General features: G+C 38.2%; 1 long non-coding RNA gene across 5 annotated transcripts in view; it reads left to right on the top strand.

Moving 5' to 3' along the window:
• LOC112871753 (uncharacterized) overlaps positions 1–12,588 on the top strand; it is a 35,106-nt gene that overhangs the window by 7,333 nt on the left and 15,185 nt on the right. For 2 of the 5 annotated variants that reach the window (XR_015255514.1, XR_015255516.1), the window contains exons 3-4: positions 3,739–3,812; positions 4,482–4,608. This is a non-coding gene — a long non-coding RNA (uncharacterized LOC112871753). Of the gene's footprint in view, positions 1–3,738; positions 3,813–4,481; positions 4,609–8,987; positions 9,118–11,283; positions 11,396–12,588 lie in introns of those variants that run through there. The other 3 variants (XR_015255515.1, XR_015255512.1, XR_015255513.1) reach the window with 2 other exon arrangements.

The raw sequence follows: 12,588 nt of genomic DNA on the forward strand, positions 1-12,588 counted from the left end.
TCCCCCGGTGAGAAGAGCATTTTCCTCTTTTAGAATGTTCTCTGAGCATGCAAACATCTCTGGGTGGGACAGATGGAGGAAAAGCTGCTGATCTAATACTTAATCAAAAATAATACGCATATGGTGGGGTAGGGGCCCCTGGGTGGCTCAGTCGGCTAAGCATCAAACTCCTGGTTTTGGTTTCAGTCATGATCTGATGGCTTCATGGGTTCGAGCTCCACATCAGGCTCTGCACTGGCAGTGTGGAATCTGCTTAGGATTCTCTCTCTCCCTCTCCCTGCCCCTACCCCACTCACACTGTCTCTGTCTCTCTCAAAATAAATAAACTTAAAAAAAAAAAAAACAACATGGTGGGGAAAGTGGGAACTGGAAGAGATAGTGTTAAATCCATGGTTATTGAAAGGGGCAGAGAGGATGTTGACTTGAAACAACAATCTGTATCTCCCGTGAAGTCCTGCCTAGGCCTTACCTACGGGATAGGGAAAGAATGGGTACTGTGTGATGTTCCCATATCACAAAAGGCCCCGGCAGGTATTGGGGAAGAGATACTGCCCCAGGTCCTATGAATGATAGAATTTATTGCATCTCACTTTCAGTAATTCAAAAGCTTCACCCACCCATTACCTTCTCACACTCTGAAAGACTTTATGACTTCTTTGTGTTGGTGAAGACAGTTGGACCTCGATGATTTCACACACCCCAGGTAGCTTTAGACTTCATTCTCAGGGACACTGCTCACTTTCCATGGCATGAAGAGAACAAAAAGTGACTTTTAATAGATAAAGAACTGTAAGTACCTTTTTCATTTCTCCCAGTATTTTTATTTCAAAGTTTTGCCATGTCTGTTTCTGAAAGGAATGGAGATGACTTAGAGATTAAAATGGACAGGGAAACAAACCATTTACATCTAAAACAAACCAGATCCCATTTCAAGCTAACAAAATGCACTTTAGTTGAGTAGACCTAAAGCACTTTGCGACAGTGAAGTAACTATCTCCAAGTTCTCTGGCATCTACTGCAAATAGGGGAAGCATAATGGTCTGCATAGCTTTTATTTTCTGGCAATTTCAAGTGGGTCCATTCATCTCTAGATATAAATTTTTGCTTAGACTGAAACCTCAGGTTATATTTACCATGGGGACCTTTGTTTATAAACGGAGGGGAGGGACTTTGTGCTGGAAAATGTACAGCCAGGAGAAGGTGGCTTGATGGGAACAAGGGGATGGTTTCCTTCATCAAATAAAACCAACTCTGCTGAGAGTTACAGGACATGTAAACTTGGAAAAACATAGAGTAGCTACTACAATTCAATAATAAAAAGATAAATAACTGAAATAAAATAGGTAAAAGGATCTGAATAGATATTTCTCCAAAGAAGATATGAAAAGATATTCAACACTAGTAGCCATCAGGGAAATGCAAAACCAAACCCCCACGAAATAACACTTCATACTCACTTGGGTGGCTCTAAAACAAACAAACAAACAAACAAAGAAACAAACAAACAAAAAACGTAAGTGTTAGAGAGGACGTGGAGAAATTGGAACCCTCATACACTGCTGGTAGGAGCATAAATGGTACAGCCGCTCTGGAAAACAGTCTGGAAGTTTCTCAAATAGTTAAATGTTATATATTTACCCAAGAGAAATGAAAGCATATGTTCATATACAAACTTGTTTATAGCAGCATTATTCATAACAGCCTAAGATGGAAACAACACAAATGTCCACCAACTGATCAACAGACAGGCAGAATGTGATATATTCATACAGTGGAATATTATTCAACAATAAAAAGAAGTAAAGTACATGCCACAACATGGGTCAGCCTCGAAAGCATAATGCTGAGCAAAGAAGCCAGTCATAGGAATTGCATACTGTACGGTTCCATTAATAGAAAATTTCCAGAATAGACAAAGCTACAAAGATAGGAAGTAAGTTGGTGGTTGCCTAGGGATAGGGTGAATGATTGGGTTGAATGTGAATTATATCTTAAAACATTTCAAAAACATAGAGGACGGCTTCAGGGTGTTGGGCTCACAATGTCACAGACAAAATAATCTTAGAATTTTTAAGCCTTTTTTTTTCTCTTGTTAAATTTCTTGCTCTACAATAAAATTTTATATTTGATGCTTTAACCAGGAAGTTGATGAAAAGATAATTTTTCTGAACAAAAGGATGTGCAGGACGTATAAGTGGTTTCCACAAAGTCCTATGCAATCAGTAACAGATGTGCAAACAGAAGCCTGGTTTTCTGACTTCAACCTAGGACTTGGTCTCTTAGCAACACAGCCCTTCAAATTGCTGGTTTCAAATACTCAAGCCCAGAAAATGGAATTGTATTAAACAGCAAGGAAATATGGTCACAGGGACGCGACTTCTATTTTATTCATTATTTAAGCTTATTTTATTAAAATTAATTGCCTATTTTATTCGATGAAAATAAAAATGTACAGATTTTGACCCCAGACCTTTAGAAAATACAGTACAAACAAGTCGGAGTTAATTCAAGCCAAAGTTAAAAGGAATCATTTCTCACCTCCAATTGTGATTTTTGAAAAGAGTGTCTCATTCTTCCTTGAAAGAGTGGTTTCTTAGAGAGAAGGTGCAATCCGTGGTTGAGGTCAATTTTTTCTCCTCTCACTCACTGATCTTCGAATTGTATTTAGTGCTCAGTGTATTAGTGAGATGAAAAATACTGGTGAAAACTAGGAGTATAGAAAGAACAGAGTGTTCTAAGACAGAGTAGGAGGGGCTGAAAGTTAAAGAGGTCTTTTTGGCGACCCATTGAAACTCTTGTTTCAGTTGGCTCTGTCCTATTTAATAGCTCAAATCAAATGAATTCTTTTTTTTTTTTAAGTTTTTTTTTTTTTCAACGTTTATTTATTTTTTGGGACAGAGAGAGACAGAGCATGAACGGGGGAGGGACAGAGAGAGAGGGAGACACAGAATCGGAAACAGGCTCCAGGCTCTGAGCCATCAGCCCAGAGCCCGACGCGGGGCTCGAACTCACGGACCGCGAGATCGTGACCTGGCTGAAGTCGGACACTCAACCGACTGTGCCACCCAGGCGCCCCTCAAATCAAATGAATTCTTAATGCCATCTATGCCCTGCAGATGAAATGGAAAACTGTCTGCTTGAAAGGAATGCAGAAACACAAGCAGTTTCCTAAAAGTTCCCTGTGTTTGGTGTGCTGTACCATTAACTTCTTATTTTTCTTGTTCCTGTTAACATTTCTGTCATTTTACCTTCCCTTAAAGGCTTGGAGCTGTTTTAGACTTTTGGTCTCTCTGGTATCTACATGAGTTTCCTCTACAGAATAGGGACTCACAAATGTCTTAGTTGAAGGTGCTGATCTTCGTTTTGGTGACCATTTTTTATTTTCCTGCTTTCATGTTGTCGGCACGTAAAAATCCCACCTTTTCCAGACCCACATCTTTGTCTTCCTTATGCCTCTTCACCAAATGAATTACATTTCTAGGAATGAGGACGCACGTCCAGTCTGGGACCATGGTTAAGGTTTCATTAAAATCAACCTAAGAGAAGTACAGAGGTCGCCCTGTGGTTGTAGAGCTGGAATGCTCTGACTGATGACAGGTAACCAATAGGAGGGGCAGTCACTAAGGTTTCAGAAGAAATGCTGCACTTCAAATTCTATTTGCTTACATGTTGTTTCAATTGGTTATGTCTTTGTTGGATGCTCACTTCACGGTTTGGCTGATCGACAATGTCAAATAGTGTTGGCCTCTGGCGACTGGAATGAAAAGGAAGCTATATGCAGCCTCTTCCCAACCCCAAATCTCTACCATTTGGTAAGGAGGTAAAATTTGGCTAAACATAAATATCGATTAGCAAGCAAAGAGAAGAAGGGCCAATAACTGAGCCAGAGTAGAAATCAAGGCATGCCATTGGCAGGCAGTAAAGCCTCTCCCAGTTCCTATCTTTGGACAAAATTAGCATCTTGTGGTGAAATAGTTGGCTATATGTACCTCTGTTCTTGAATCACCTTTTCAAAAAACTTGATTCTTGTCTTTCTTGCTTTCATGGTGTCTGTGCTTTTTAGGTATTTACAGTTTCACTTCAGTTTTGGAAGTAGAGTATAAAAAGTGTAAAAACAGGTATTATGTGAGGTCCCATACAGTGACAAATTGCTTTAAAAAACTTTAAAAAAACTTTTTAAAAAACTCTTTAAAAAACTGCTACGCCCGTTTAAACCTCACCTAGATGCTCTAATCAATGTTTTGAGTTATTTTCACTTGTTACTACTAACTTAAATATCCTTCACCTGCCAGGCTGCCAAACTGTGTCACTTCCCCCTTCAAAACCTGGTTTTGAATTCATATCCCTTATCTTTTCAGTTACTCAAAATTAAAAAGAAAACATTTGGGTTATGCTTGACTCCTCTTCCTTACTATTCCAATGTAACCCACCTGTCAGCTTTTTCTTCAGTGCATCTCCGTAACCCTATCCCTTCTCCTTAGGTCCGCGACTTGCACGCTGGACTAAGTGCGCCATCATCTGTTGCCTGGGTTTACGACAATAAATAGTCTCGTGGAAGGCCCTCGGCATCTCCTTTTCTTCCACGGTCTACTTTCAACAAAGGAGCCGGTATGATCCTTTTATAACAAGTTATGTTATGTTACTTTTCTGCTAAAACTCTGGCACCGTGTTTCCATCAATTAAAGTAAAAGCTGAAGTCTTTCTTTTAGCCTAAAAGTCGCTATGATCTGACAGTTATCTCACTGGCTTCCTTCCCTGTTATTCTTCTGTTTGTTATTTTACTTTGAAACACTTAGATGGAGCAAGCCAGCAGGCTCTCACCTTAGAGGTTTTTCTTTAGTTATACCCTCTGCCTGATGTGTTCTTCTCCAGATACCTTCCTGACTAGCAATTTCCTAACCTTCAAGTTTGCTCAAAGGGCTCTTGTGGATCATCCCATTCCATACTACAAACCTTCCAATTCACTGCCTGCTCCAGTGTGACTAGTCAGCATTACTCTACTTTTCCTTTTGATGACCCATAGAAACTGCCTCCCTTGAACATATTCTAAATTAGTTTTTACTGTAGTCTGTCTCCATCCACTAGAGTTAAGCTCCACAGGGACATAAACTTTTGCTGTGTTACTTGATGATTTCCTTGTCCACTGAACTGCACTTGGCACATGATAATTTACTCAACAAATGTATCTCTTTATGTTAAGACAGTGAGTCACTGAAACGGAGATTTGAGTTGCGATGGCTCATTTTAGTCCATTTTGTTGGAATATGTGTTTGTCATGGAACCACACAGAGACTAGGATGTTGGGTAGTTGACATGTTTATCATCCCCAGTATCTCAGCTTAAACGGAATGTCTAATAGAGGTTCACTTATGAACCACTGGGTTTTTAAATAAAAATATCTAACTCATGACAACCGTTTGTCATTCACTTTACCAAATCCTGATGCAAAACAAGAGCGATGGATAAGTCAGCTCCATGATTCATCTGTATTTTTTCCTTATCTGCTGATCTGTCTCTTTCACTCTTTGATCTCTTCCTATTCCATAAATCATTTCTTTTTTTGCAGTTCCCTGATTTCTTTCCTTTCTTTTCCCTCTAATTCAAACTTCAATAAAAATAATAAATATATAGCAAATGAGATAAATGTATCAGTGAAACAAATCAAAACAAAAAAGCTTTGATGCCATGGCTTAGATTTTATATGAAATATTGTTTTATGTTACCCTTTTTTTGTATATATCCATAATGTAGGGATTTTTGATATCTCCATCAGTACATTGTTGGTTTTATGTTTGTGTGCATATACGTGTGTGTGTTGGTAGGTGACATTTCATTTTCATACATATGTAATATATATATGGGTTTTTTTTTTTTTTTGAGAGAGAGAGAGCGTGAGCAGGGAAGAGGGGCAAGAGGTAGAGAGAGAGAAAATCTTAAGCAGTTTCCATGCTTAGCGAGGAGCCCAACACAGGCCTTGATCCCACTACCCTGGGACATGACCTGAGCCGAAATCAGGAGTCAGATACTTAACCAACTGAGCCACCCAGGTCCCTCTATACATATATGTATATATTTTTAATTCCAGTATCATCTGTTATAGAAACTGGGAAAAATAAGGGAAAATATAAATAAGAAATTATGGTCACAAAAATCGCACCACTGAGAGGCAATCACTGGTTACATTATATTAGAGATCATCACTATTTACATATCTGTGTCTTAAAAATATGTTAGCTATTTCCTCCTTAATTAAAAAAAAACCAAAATTGTAGTTTTAACTAGAGCTGGGTATTATCTTTGGGGATTTTATACATTTGGCATTCATTATATATGCGTTATATAAAATGGTATCATTACCATCAAACAATATAGAAAAGAGCAAAGGAAACAGTTTCAAATCCATTAAGAGTAATAATTTTTACATCACTAGAGCTTTTTTCAAACAAGTGTCTATACTGGAAATAGGATAAAGAGAAGTAAGTTTTTTTTTTTTTACTTTAAATCATTTTCCCATTCTATTTTTGTTAAAAAGGAAGAAAGAAAATGTACTTGAATTTATCAAAAGAAAATTGAAATGGATATATGAAATTATTTTCACAGCAAGATATTTTAGGAACTAAAGTATCTAAGTTGAGTTTTTTTTTAAAGTGGCCTGTACTAACATATTTCAACTTCCCATGTTAACTATTGAACTCCTACTATAAAACACTAAGGCAATTACTGTACTTACAATTTCTTCCATATCCCATTTTCTATAATTTCATGATTTTTATATTTCCAAAAAACTTAATATGGAGGTAGAGTCAGTATTCCATCCATCCTTTACTGTAGTTTCTCCATAACTGACATGGTAGGCGGGAAAATGGCTCCCAGAGATATCCACCCTATAATCCCCAGGACCTGTGAATACACTACCTTACGTTGCGGAAAAGACATCGTAAATATGATTAAGTTAAGGACCCTGAGATGGGAGATGATCCAGGATTATCTGGGGTGGGTCCAATATCATCACAACACAATGTTTAATATAAAGAATCCTTAGAAGTAATGGGCGGGGGGTGGGGCAGGCACGTGAGAGTCAGAAAGAGATTTGAAAATGCTGTTCTGCTGGATTTGAAGAGAGAAAATGGCTATGAGCCAAGGAGAGTAGGCAACTACTAGTCTCTGGAAAAGGCAAGGAAACTGATTTTTTTCTAGAGTCTCTAGAAGTTTCACCCACTCTTGATTTTAGCCCAGGAAGGCTCATTTTGGACTTCTGACCCACAGAACTGGAAGATAAGAAACTTGTGCTGTTTTAAATTTACAAAGTTGGTGTTATTTATTATAGCAGCAATAGGAAACAAATATACCTGAGTTTTTTGTTCTGATTTGTGTCTTTAATATTTGGGTTTGGTCCAATAGGTTTTCATGAGTGTTCAAGATGCTGTATTCCCTGAGTTCTTAAATGTTTGAGAATATACACCTCTTGTGTTTATGTCAAAAACATACCAGCGTATCTTGCTACTCAGATCCTTCTTTTTTTTTTTTTTTTTTTTAATTTATTTTTGGGACAGAGAGAGACAGAGCATGAACGGGGGAGGGGCAGAGAGAGAGGGAGACACAGAATCGGAAACAGGCTCCAGGCTCCGAGCCATCAGCCCAGAGCCTGACGCGGGGCTCGAACTCACGGACCGCGAGATCGTGACCTGGCTGAAGTCGGACGCTTAACCGACTGCGCCACCCAGGCGCCCCTCCTTCTTTTTTTTTAATATTTACTTATTTTTGAGGGAGAGAATATGAGTATGGGAGGGGCAGAGAGAGAGAGAGAGAGGAGGACAGAGGATGTGAAGCGGGCCCTGTGCTGACAGCAGTGAGCACTATGTGAGGCTCAAAGTCACAAACTGTGAGATCATGACATGAGATGAAGTTGGATGCTCCCTGTACTTAGATCTTTTTGTAAACATCACTCCACTCTCTTCTCATATTATGATTATTCCTAGAGAAGTTTTTTTCTCCTTTCTTCAAGACTAAGTTTTCCTGCCTTGATATTCTAAGATTCTTGAATTGTTGTAAACTTTACAAGTCTGCCTCTTGGTATTGATTATTTTCTGTCTATATTTTCACTCTGGAAAGTTTTTTGATCTACAGAGTGCATGTTTATTTTGGGGAAAGGTTTCTCCCATATATCCTTGGTTTGTAATTCTACATGCTTCTATCTTAGGAAAACTCAGGTTAATGCTGAACTTTCTTTATCTTTTACATACATAATCTTTATAATTTATATTTTGCATATGTTCTTTACCTTACTGAGTTTTGAAATTTCTTCAATCCTGAATACTATCACCCTGACTACAATTTCACTCTAAAGTACTTCTTCCTGTGGCTTCTAATATGACTTTGCCTCTGGAGTGTTTTTGCTTTACATCCTTTCCTCCTCACTGTCATCTAGTTTGTTTTTCTTCTTCTTTTTTTTTTTTTTTTTTTTGTCTTCTAATCTTTCCTTTAAACCTCACTGTGCCTTTGTGGAGATTTTTCTAGATAATATTTCACTTGGGACTGACTATGGAGAATTATTTACCAGATGTCTTCCTCTTCTTCATTTAGTGAGTCTCTTGCAATTCATTATTTTCACTTGCCTTTTGCTCAAGTTTCTTCAGAGATGTTTTCATTGATTCCACACATTTCTTTATACTATTGATTTTCTTTGAATGGGGAGACCTTGTGAGATGTGAGCTTAGGCAGTGGCAGGTTTTGTTTGGTTTTTGATTTTTAAGAGACCCTCTTTCACTGGAGGAACATGCTTCCTTTCAGTTTTCAACATTCTTACAGGGAATCAACTACTTGACATCTAAGGATGTCTAATCTAAATCTTGAAGTTAACAGCTTACAAATTGAGCAGTCTTTGCCTGCCAATTAACAACAACATTATTCTTCTGGTTTTTAAGTCAAAAACCTTGGGTCGTCCATGATGCTTCTATTTCTCTTTCTCCCTCCAATCCAACCCACAGAAAATCCTTACATTCAAAATATATCCAGGATCCATTCACTTCATGTCTTGCTGTAGACTTCTCTCTGATCTCACCACTTGGAACTAGCAACCTTAATGTCTTTTCTGCAGACAGCCACAGAGCACTACAGGTAAGTAGGTTAGATCATGGTAATCCTTGACTCAAAACTCTCCAGTGTTGTCTGTGTCACGCAGAATAAAAGCCAAAGTCCTCTTGTGATCTAATTTCCCTCTTGATCTGGGCCCAGTCTTATCACTGATTCCCTACAACTCTCTTGCTCATTCTACTCCAACCACTGGCTTCCTCTCTGCTGTTCTAGAATACTAGGTAAGTTTGTACCCCATTCCTTGGCTTGCTGTTCCTTTGTCTAGAGTGCCTTCCCCAGGTCTCCACGTGATTTGCTACCTTTCCTATTTCAGGCTTGCCCAACTGCCATTTTCTCAAGTAGAACACCCGTGGACACTCTTAACTGAAATTTCAAACTTTCCTCCTGCCCCCCCCCAATCTTACTATCTATTTTCCTACTTTATTTTACCCTATAGCATTTATCATAACCTAAAATATCATATATTTGTTGAATCGCTATATTTTCCCCATGAAACTAATATAACAGTATGCTAACTAAATGAAATTAAAATTTTAAACAAGAAAAAAGAGAGAGAAAATGCCATATATTTTTCACACTAATCTTGTGTGTTGCCAGTTTCCCCTGTAGAATATAAGGTTCATGTCATAGGGCTGGTCTAGGGTGAGGTAAAGAGATGCTCAGGGTCATGCTAGTGCAGGCACCCCAGCCCCAGCCTTGCTTTCTTAAAGGCAGAGATTTTTATCCATTTGTTGGTGGACACCTCCAATATGCCCACAGTAGTACCTGGCATCTAGCAAATGTTGGACAAATGTTTACTGGTTGAAAATCTCTCATATACTTAATAATTTCAGAAAACCCAACATATCCCAAATAGTATCTGCTGGTCAGTATTGGAGCTTAATAACAAGTTCACCTCCAGTGACCTATTTTAATTCCATTAAGTAGTTTCACATTAACAAGGTATAAAACGCTTGATAGAATATTCAACCTCACCCATATAGGCATATTTTCACACCTGATTCAGAGATGGGGTTAGTGAGAAATAGTTCTTTATCCATGGGTAGGTATTTAAAATCCTCTCCCACATGCCAGAGGTTATAAAATGCACACCTGTATTGTGCACATGTACATTTATTTGCATATTATACTTGCCTTAACATGCAAAATAAAATACATTGGCCTTAAAATACTTTGTATTTTAAACAGCTACTCTTGTTTTGATTCGTTTTGGTTAGTTAGTTCCCTGCTATTGAGATCTACAGTCTGAGGATCATCTTATATTCCTTTAGTTTTTTCACCTCATTGCTTTGCAATTTATGTGAGAACAGAGTGGGGCAGAAGGAGAGAGCACAGCATTTATGGCAAGGTTACCATGCTATAAGTGCCCTAATCCTACGCTGAGAACATTCGGCGACATTTATCGACCAGTTGAGTCAAGAAAATTCCATTAGAGCTGGATGGTAGAGAAAATTTCTAGGGGTAAAACTTAGGTTATGCCTAGTATTCTAGCTGCAAAAAAGGCAGGCATCCATTATAGTTGAAATTCAAATTTATAACATGTGGATTATAAAACAGGCTAAAATACTGAATTCTAATATCACAAAGAGTTATTTTCTAAAACAGTTTTCTGGGATTCAACATCAGGTGACTTTTCTTTCTTTTTTTCTTTCTTTATTTCTTTTTTTTTCTTTTTTTTTTTTTTTAGCTTTTAATTAAACCTTAATTTGGTCATGACATTTTGAGAGATTTAGATAATTTTCAACCTTCCCACAGTGATTCGTCATTCTCCCCTTTTGACAGTGAGTTCTTCCCACACAGAGAATTTCAGCTGAACAAATATAATTAGTAGCAATATTGCATTCAATTCCATGTTTAAACACATGTACAAGAATTATTAATGACTTTGAAATAATTAAAGAAGTGGAAAGAAATTACTTTTCATTACGAAGCAGAGAACATCAAAACATTTCAGTCCAGTCTCTGGGAAAAGTGAAACAAGGAGAAAATGAGGGGAAGGAAGGAGAGTGGGGAAGAGGCAAAAAGAGAAAACTCATTCAGAGTTTTTAACCCTTGTGTAGAAATGTCTGTTGTGGGGATCCCATTTTCACTCTTTTCCCTTTTCCAACCTCATTCCTTTCAAGCATGTTTCGAACACTTTAGAAAGGGAAAAGCGTTTGTCACCCACCTATTGTCCAATCTATTTTTAAGTCTTTCTAGGTCAAGGAAGTGAGAACAAAATACAGAAATTTCTGATACTCTGAGCATTCTTCAAAGAACCATTCCTCCAGCTATCCGGTTTTCAGCTACTCCCGAGTTACAGGCATGGTATGGTAATATGTGCAGTGTCAATAGTGATCAATGAAATGCATAAAAAGGCAGAATTCGTAGATATTGTTAGATCAGTATTCACATTGCAAAATTTTAAAACAACCGTAAAGGTATGAATATACTTTTATTATTTTCTTAACTAGGTACAAATATCAAGGGATATTTTTACATAGAGAACATTATTCAAAATTAATCTTGCATTAATTTACTTATTTACTCAAGCAAATACTGGAGAAAAGAAGTGCGGGAAGATAAATGTCATTTGAAATGTTTTTATGTCAAAATCAAACTTCAAAATATTGAAGTGGGGTTATCTGCTTCAGAAGGTATATGCCTCGCTGGTTAATTTTCATACAGAAACGTGATGGTGCAATTTCCAAGTTTTGCTTGGGGGTTGAAAAGAACTAGAAAGAACATGGCTCCTACCTTTAAAATAAAAATAAATTCAGGCCAATTGCAAGTTCATGAGTTTCTGTGACCCCACAAGAGAGCTGAGGAAGCAGAGCACCCAACTAACCCTAATTCTAGGGGGAGACAGGGACCTGTAGGGAGAGACTAGATGAAAAGGGATGCTTCTTACCTGGAGCCCCGCTGGTCAAGGGGTAAAAATAATTCAGCTAAAACTGGCGGTGAACTGGTGGAAGCTGAATGTGGCTGGCAAGAACTCGTGAGTGATGTGGGAAGGGGGTTCCATCACTCTTGCAAACCTTACTCTCTGCACTTTCCACCTGAAGGGGCACAGTCCTGGGAATAAAGATGCCCCAGAATGAGAAGAAACACTACTTGGAATCTTCACCTTCTTTATAAAGCAAAAGAATCTAAGTGGGAAGAAGGTGAAAAGAAAAACAAATAATAATATAACTCTAGCCCTTAAGGACTTCATGAAAACCCATTTCAGCTAAGAGATGGCAACAGAAATAAAGAAACCTAAAAATCCCTCTACGCTCTAGGGAAGTTTCTCAACTTTGACACTATTTGACACTCTGAGGCAGAGAAATCTTTGTTGGCGGAATGCTGTACTCTGGAATGCAAGATATTAAAAGCACTGCCCAGTTTTGGCAGACAAAAATGTCTTTTAAAAAAAATTTTTTTTAGGGGCGCCTGGGTGGCGCAGTCGGTTAAGCGTCCGACTTCAGCCGGGTCACGATCTCGCGGTCCGTGAGTTCGAGCCCCGCGTCAGGCTCT

Source organism: Puma concolor, chromosome C1 (assembly GCF_028749965.1).
Source record: "Puma concolor isolate L17-30 chromosome C1, mPumCon1.1.hap2, whole genome shotgun sequence".
In the NCBI taxonomy this organism is placed as follows: domain Eukaryota; kingdom Metazoa; phylum Chordata; class Mammalia; order Carnivora; family Felidae; genus Puma; species Puma concolor.